This window comes from Oryctolagus cuniculus, chromosome 12 (genome assembly GCF_964237555.1).
Source record: "Oryctolagus cuniculus chromosome 12, mOryCun1.1, whole genome shotgun sequence".
Classification (NCBI taxonomy): domain Eukaryota; kingdom Metazoa; phylum Chordata; class Mammalia; order Lagomorpha; family Leporidae; genus Oryctolagus; species Oryctolagus cuniculus.
In genome coordinates, this window is record NC_091443.1 from 88,878,503 (window position 1) to 88,887,016 (window position 8,514).

The window sequence follows — 8,514 nt, forward strand, 5'->3', positions numbered from 1 at the left end:
GCTTCTTCCAGGTCTCTCACATGGGCACAGGGGCCCAAGGCCTTGGGCCATCTTCTACTGCTTTCCCAAGCCATAGCAGAGAACTGTATTGGAAGTGGAGAGCTGAGACTTCAACCAGCACCCATGTGGAATGCCAGCACTGCAGGTGGCAGCTTTACCCACTATGCCACAGTGCCGGCCCTCACATGCTTAACTTTTTAAGAAACCACCACATCCTGTGTAGGCACCGGTTTGAGACCCAGCTGCTCCACTTCCGATCCAGCTCTCTGCTATGGCCCGGGAAAGCAGTAGAAGATGGCCCAAGGCCTTAGGCCCCTGCATCCACATGGGAGACCCGGAAGAAGCTCCTGGGTCCTGGCTTTGGATTGGTGGAGCTCCGGCCGTTGTGGCCAGTTGGGGAGTGGGCCATCGGGTGGAAGATCTCTCTCTCTCTCTGTCTCTCTCTGTCTCTCTCTCTCTCTCTCCCTCTCTTCTCTCTGTGTAACTTTGACTTTCAAATAAATAAATAAATCTTAAAAAAAAAAAAAAAAAGAAAGAAAGAAATCACCAAACTGGTTAAACCAGGGGCTGCAGTATTTTGCCTTGTCGCCAGCAATGCATGAAGTTTCCAAATTCTTTGCATTCAACTCTTGTTTTTATTAATAATGACAGTCATCTTAATAGATATGAAGTACTGTCTCATGTAGTTTTGAGCATCTTTTCAGGTGCTTACTGGCCATTTGTAGAACTTTGAGAAATGTCTATTAAAGTCTTTTGCCCGTTTTTGAGTTGAGTTGTTTCTTTGCTATTGTGGAATTGTTAGAGTTCCTTGTATATTGTGGATATTAATCGCTTATGAGGGGGTTGGTGCTGTGGTGCAGTAGGTTAAGCCACAACCTGCAGTGCCGGCATCCCACTGGCACTGCACTGTATGGCGCATCCCTGTATGGGATACCGGCACCGCAGGCAGAGGCTTAACCTACTACGCTATAGTGCTGGCCTCAACCAACCCTTTCTGTGAGGCTAGCTGGCACTCTAGTAACTATAATTTGTTCATCAAAATTGAGAATTTTCCTAATCTTATGTATAATTTGCCACCTCACGATAGACTCATAGAAAATATAAAATTATAGAAGACAAATTTCACCACTTCATAAAGTCTTTTCTCTCTTGAAATGTTTTTATCATGAAAAAAAATTAGTACAAGAAAATGCATGAAGCTGGTATATTGAGTTTAACAGAAAGTTATAAAGTGAACAGCACAGTAAAAATCTAGTGGGTTAAGAATTAGAATCTGGGATCTGTTTATTAATAAATAGAAGCCACACTGGGAAGTATTTTATGTCAGGTCTATGGACCCCTGGCCTCCACTTTTGGGCTACTAGAAGGGCGTATGTGTGTCTGTGAACATTCTTCATGAAGCCTGGGGAGTGTGCTTGGCCTTCCAAAAACAGCTCGGGTCAAGGGGTGATGCTCAGAGGCCAGCACTGTGGCACAGCAGGTAAAGCCAGGGCCTGAGCACAGGCATCCCACCTTGGAAAACCGGTTCCATCCAGCTCCCTGCTAGCACCCATGTGGGACACCCCAGATGGAGTCCTGGGCTCTGGTTTTGACCATCTGAGGAGTGAACCAGTGGGTGAAAGATCTCTCTCTCTCTCTTGTTCCCCCTCCGCCACTCCTCTCTGTCACTCTGCCTTTCAAATAAATAAATACATCTCAAAAAAAAAAAAAAAAAAAAAAAAAGAAAGAGAGAGAAGAGGGAAGCACAAGGCATCCCGCTCCTTCCCATCTTAGCTCTCTGCCTGGCACCTGGCTAATTATTATTATTATTATTATTATTATTATTAGTTAACTCGTGGTTCTCAATTTTGGCATTCTTGACATTTTGAGCCCGATAGTTCTTTTTGTTGTATTTGAGGGTATGTGTGTGTTGGGGCTGGGGGAGAGGGCTGTCCTGTGCACTTGTGTTTTGTAGGATGCTTAGCAGCGTCCCTGGAGTCTGCCCACCAGATGCCAGTAGCACTTCCTGGTTATGACAGGAAATGTGTCTCCAGGTATTTCTCAATGTCTCTGGGGCAAAAGTGATCCTTGTTGAGAACTGCTGTGTGAACGAATGTTTACTGTGTGCCAGGCATGATGCTAAGAGCTACATGTATTCTTCCATTCCTTCTTCATGTTTATTTCACCTTAGCTCAAACAGCAAGTAAGCGGCTGAGCTTTAAATACAGCCTGATGAGTCCTTCCTTCCGTTTTTGTTTTTTAAAAATGTATTCGTTTATTTGAAAAGCAAAATGATAGAGAAAGCGGGAGAGACAGAGATCTTCCATCCATTGGTTCACTCTCCAAATGGCCATGATGGATGAGGTTGGCCCAGGGTGAAGGTAGGAGCCTTGGAATCTCCCATGTGGGTACCAGGAACCCAGCACTTGGGTCATTTTCCTATGTGAGTGGCAAGATCCAAGCGCTTGGGCCATCTTCCGCTGCTTTCCCAGGTGCATTATCAGGGAGCTGGATAGGAAGAGGAGCAGCCAGGACTTGAACCAGCACCCATATGGGATGTCAATATCACAGGTGGAGACTTAGCCTACTACACCACAACCCTGGTCCTGACTTACACATTCTTTTTAAAAGTTTTTTAAATAAATAAATAACATTTAAAAAATAATTTCCAGGGCTAATCTACTTTTTCTTATTTGCAGGGTGTGTACACACGCACACACACACACACAAAGAGATTTTTCTTCCACTAGTTTACTCCTCAAAGAGCAGGGGCAGGCCAAGCCAAAGAGCCCAGAATTCAGTCTGGGTCTGCCTTGAAGGTGGCAGGGACTCATCAGTTTTGAGTTCTGGCTGCTCCTCTTGCTTCCTGCCAAGGCACCTGGGAAGGCAGTGGAAGAAGGTCCAAGTACTTGAGTGTCTGCCACCTATGTAGGAGACCCAGATAGAGTTCCAGGCTCCTGGCTGCGGGGTGGCCCAGCCCTGGCTGCTGCGGCCATTTGGAGAATGAACTAGCAGATGGAAGATCTCTCTCTGTCTCTTCTCTCTGTAATTCTACCTTTCAAATAAATGTATAAATCAAGAAAGAAAGAAAGAAGGGAGGGAAGGGGGGAGGGAGGGAGGGAGGGAGGGAGGGAGGTGAGCCCTCACTTTCTGGCTCCCAGGATGTGCATCGGCAGGAAGCTGGAATCGGAAGCGGAGCAGGAACTCCAACTCGGGCACTGTGATATGGGATGTCGGTGTCCCAAGTGGCATCTTAACCACTGTGCCAAGTGCCCACCCCTAAATCTATATTTTCAGGCTTTTTTCCTGAATATTTCCTTTTGATCTTCTTCCCAGCTGTTTAAATTAGATGTGCCTAAAAGTAAAGTCAACATTTTGGCTATTTTTCTTTCTTTCTTTTTTATTATCTTCACTTCCCTTTTTCTATTGATTACTCTTCCAAATCTTTCTTAAATTTTAGACCTCCCTCTGGCTCTCTCTTTCTAAATATATATATTTTTTCATTTTTAGAAGACAAGAGTCTTCTAAAGACAGTGGGCTGACAGTCTATCCCCATAAGATCTTTAACTAATTTATTTAATTAATGAGAGAGAGAGAGAGAGAGAGAGCGAGCTGCCATCTGGGGTTCACTCCCAAATGCCTACTAGCCTAGTCTGGACCAGGCAGGAGCCAGGGGCCCAGAACTCCACTCGGGTCTCTCATGGGAGTGACAAGGACCCAAGTGCTGGAGCCATCGCCTCCCAGGGTCGGCACGAGCAGGAAGCTGGAGCTGGGAATCAACCAGGCGTTCCAGTGTGGGGTGCGGGCACCTCAACTGCAGGTAAATGCCTGCTCTCTTTTGAAGTACATCTGAGCCAGTGCATCCGTGGCTGCCGGAGGTATGGTGTAAAGATTTAAGGACAGAGCCATTTATACACGTAAAGTTTATTTAGAATAAATTAAGCATTTTAAATCAGCAGGGGAAAAACAGTGTTCAAATAAATAATGTTGAAATCATTGACTATCCATTTGAAAAGAATTGATTTAGATGCTTCCTTCATATCATCATCAATATAAATAAAAATCCAGATGGAAAGAAAAATAAAAATATTTAAAGAAAAATGGGCCCCGTGCTGTGGCACAGTAGGTTAATCCTCTGCCTGCAGTGCCAGCATCCCGTATGGGTGCTGGTTTGAGTCCCAGCTTCTCCGCTGGGAAAGCAGTGGAGGATGGCCCAAGTCCTTGGGCCCCTGCACCAGCATGGGAGACCTGGAAGAAGCTCCTGGCTCCTGGCTTTGGATTGGCCCAGCTTTGGTCATTGCGGCCATTTTGGGAGTGAACCAGTGGATGAAAGACCTTTTTTGCTGTCTCTCCCTCTCACTGTCCTAACTCTACCTGTCAAATAAAAAAAAAATTCTTTTACAAAAATAAAGAAAAAGTTGTTTTGGGTAATCTTGATGTGGGAACCTGCTCCCAGCTTGAGGGTAGTTGGGAAATGAGTACTTGCCTTTCTGGCTTCTACAGGAGGAACCCACAAGGAAGACATGGGTTGGGTCTAGTTTTTTTTTTTTTTTTCCAAAAAGTTATTTATTTTTATTTGAAAGGCAGAGTTACAGAGAGGAAAAGTCAGACAGAGAGAGAGAGAGAGAGAGAGAGAGAGGTTTGAAAGGTAGAATTACAGAGAGGCAGAAAGAGAGAGTGAGGTCTTCCATCCGCCCGTTTACTCTTTCCCAGGCCATAGCAGAGAGCTGGATTGGAAGTGGAGCAGCCAGGACTCGAACCAGCACCCATGTGGGATGCCGGCGTGGCAGGCAGTGGCCCCTGGGCCTGGGTTTTAACAAACCCTTAGTATCGGCCATATCCGTAGGTAGTGGAATGAGAATCTTTGTACAAGCACTAGGATATCCTTGCTAAGGAAAACTATGCAGCAACTTAGATCTGTAAGGGCTGGTGTGGAAGAATTCCAAGGACCAGTGCATATAGCCAAGTTTTTTGTAGATATTTTAAAAATAGCAGTTATCTCTAAGGCTGGGAGAGGCATTGAATACTGGAAGACTTTGAGAATTGCTGTATACTTTGCATTATTATTTTTAAGAGTTTTATGTATTTGAAAGACAGCAACACACACAGATTTTCTACCCACTAGTTCACTTCCCAAATCCCTGCCACAGCTGGGGCTAGGCCCAGGAGAGAGCCAGGAACTCAGTCTGGGTCTCTCAGCTGAGTGGTGGGGAGACCCAAGTATTGGTGGCGTCAGCTGCTGCCCCCCAATGTGCATGTCAGTGGGAATGCTAGGTTGGAAGCACAGTGAGGACTTGAACCCAGGCACTCCAATATGAGATGCACTTGTGCCAAACGCCTGCTCCGCACTTCTGTATTAGTTAAATCATTTATGTTAAGAATGGGATTCCGCATTTCTTGAATGATTAAAAAAAAAAAAAAGATGGGGCTGGCATTGTGGCATAATGAGTTAAGTTGCCATCTGTGACACTGGCATCTTATAGGGACTTGGTTTGAGTCCTGGTTGCTCCACTTCTGATCCAGCTCCCTGCTAATGTGCCTGGGAAAGCAGCAGAGGATGGCCTGAGTGCTTAGGCCCCTGCCACCCATGTGGGAGTCCTGGAAGAAGCTCCTGGTACCTGGCTTCAGCCTGGCCCAGCCCTAGCTGTTGCAGCCATTTGGGGAGTGAACTGGCTGATGGAAGGTCTCTCTCTCCCTTTCTCCCCCTCTCATTCTCTCTTCTATATTCTCTCTGTAACTCTGCCTTTCAAATAAATAAAATAAATCTTAAAAGTGCCATGCAGTTACTCCTCCTCCCCCCAAACAAGAAAAATCCTAGTTCTCTTGTTTATGAAATTCACTCATCCCCCCCCCGCCCCCCCGCCCACAAGAGTCTTTGATTTTCTTCCTTCTCTGTTCCATGGTGCACCACCACATGTGTGTTAGCGTGTGTCCATGTGATTGCAAGAGACTTGGATACACATCTAGATTTTGCTTTACCCCAGCCCCGTGGTCCACACTCAGATTACTCTTCCTAAGACTGGGTTCACACCACACTGCCCCAAGGTTTTCAGAGGGCTGCTAGCTGTGTCCCTGGGAAAGGAACTCTGTGTCCTGGCCAATCTAGGAAATGCTGTGTTCAGCACAGCCAGAGCACATTTCCTCAGACTCACTGGAGACTTTAAATCCCCACTGTGCTACGGGGGGACCTGTGACGGGGGAGACGAGGTCGCTCTTGGTGTATCTGGCCATGCAGCCTTCTCTTGGGGACCACTATCGTCCTTCCAGAACCCACGGTGAGAAACGGCCGATGGGGAAAAGCTCGTCATTCTTCTGGCACTAATGCCCTTGCTCACTCAACATGTGCTTGCCATCTCTTTTCCTGACTTCCCAAAATGAGCTGGCTTCCTTGCTTCTTCCTTCCGGGGTCAGTCCCAGTCCCAGCTCCCGCCCCGCCCCGTGCCCCCCCCCCCCCCCCAAGCTCTTCCTGGTCATCTCAGTCTCTCCCAGCAGCGGCACTGGCACTTATCACTAGAGCGCTGATTAGTTCATCCTTCTAGACTCTTCTTCCTGACAGTCTCCATTATGGTTTCCATGTGGTTTGTCCCTGAGTTGAAACTGGATTGCCACAGTGGTAGGGGTGGGAGGTGGGGCTCTTAGGAGGTGATTAGGCCATTAAGTGGGATTAATGCCTTTCTCCAGGTAGGGGCTTCATTCTTACAAGAGTGAGTGTTAGGAAGTGAGGTGGCTGCTGGTGTTTGCACCTGCCCACTTGCCCTCCTGCTTTTCTACTAAGGACGCAACACAAGGCCCTGCCGGAAGCTGCTACCGCTCCCTTGGGCTTCCCAGCCTCCCAAACCACGAGCCAAATCTTTTCTTGTTAAATTAGCCAGTTGCAGGTACTCTGCTGTGGCAACAGGAAATGAACTAAGCCGCCTTCCTTGGGCCGCTCTTGTCTACGTAATCCGGCTGGCACCAGGGCTGTCTGATGAATATGTAACAGTTCAGAATAGGTGTTCTGCAAATAGCTGCCTCTTGAGTAATACTAGAATCTTGCATCTCCCCCAGCTTGTACGCTCACCACCTGTGCAAGGTAGCATCCGGGACCTTAGATAAACCACCTATCGCTTTATTTGGGCAGAGAAAGCATGGAAAAGAGCACTGTATTAGTTTTTTCTAAAAAAAAAGATTTTATGGGGCCAGCGCTGTGGTGCAGCAGGTAAAGCTGCCGCCAAAAAAATATTTTATTTATTTGAAAGTCAAAATGACAGGAAGACACACACACAGACCTTCCATCATGCTATTGGGGTCGCTCATGAGGGTGGCAGGAGCCCATGCTCTTGGGCTGTCTCCTGCTGATTTCCTACGTTCACAGCAGGGAGCTGGATCGGAGGCAGAGCAGTCAGGACTACAACTGGCACTCAGACATGGGATGCTGGTGCCCCAGGCAGCGGCTTAGCCCCGCCACAAGACTGGCCCCCGATTTTATTTTTATTCCTGCCCTAACCAATGATCACAAACTTTTGAATGCTGGTCTCACTGGGCGAAACTCAAGGTGTCAGCGGTGGGCATTCTGTGGGGGAGCAGGGAGTGGGGGTGGCAATAGGGGGTGGGGTCATAGTTCACAGACACTTTTGGACCAGAGTGTAAACTGAGTTTGCACACAGGCGGTGGGACTGTGATACTAAGGGGCGGGGGAGGCTTTGTCTGTGAGGCTTTTCTTTGGCATTCACAGAATTCTCCAAATACCAGGAAGCTCTGCGGATCACTCGGGTCAAAGGACAAGGGGCAGCCCGTGCTCTGCCTGTCCGGTGAGGACGTAGGCGGCCACCAGATGGGACTCTTTCCTGATGACTGTTGATGAGGACGGTGGCAATGTATGGAGAGCATCCGACACATTTCCAGGGAGGAGCGGGTGAGGGGATCCTGTACTGACTGAGGCTGAGGACGGGCAATTCCAGCAAGAGGAATTCAGTTTCACTGAAGCTTCTGAATCAAAGCTGGAGGCAGAGGGTCCACGCTATAGAGGGCGAAGAGGCCAAGGACGAGCACCCCAGGGGGCAGAGGTCTTCGTAGGCGAATATTATATTTTACTTTTTCTAATTCTCACCCTACCAAAGGCAAGACCCAGTATGTCACATTTGTTGAAATGCAAATAAGTGAAGTAAATAAAAATGTGACTTCGGGGAGGAAAAAGAAAAAGCAAGCTGAGCAGGTTCCACCGAGATTTGAACTCGGATCGCTGGATTCAGAGTCCAGAGTGCTAACCATTACACCATGGAACCGCCACGCGTGTGCTGCCGGCTCCGGCCCTCTAATCCTTAGAGAACCCCGCCCCCATCGCACACCCAACCATCAGAAGCGGGTTCCACGCGCTCCCGCGCCCCGCTGCCCGGCTGGGCGGTGCCAGAAATGAACAAGAGGCCACTACGACTGGCACCAGCTGGGAAGCCGGGACTCAGGGTTTCGTCCTCTGAAACTCTTTCGGAGGGTGAGACTTGAGGACTGACGCTACAGCGGGCGCCGACGCACCGCCCGTCCCCGGCTGGGGGCGGG

At 48.1% G+C, this 8,514-nt stretch overlaps 1 non-coding gene across 1 annotated transcript; it reads right to left on the reverse strand.

Annotated features, from left to right (window-relative positions):
• Window positions 1–8,171: 8,171 nt before the first annotated feature.
• Window positions 8,172–8,243, reverse strand: TRNAQ-CUG (transfer RNA glutamine (anticodon CUG)). Its single transcript has one exon. It is a non-coding gene; the product is annotated as a tRNA-Gln (tRNA).
• Window positions 8,244–8,514: the final 271 nt, after the last annotated feature.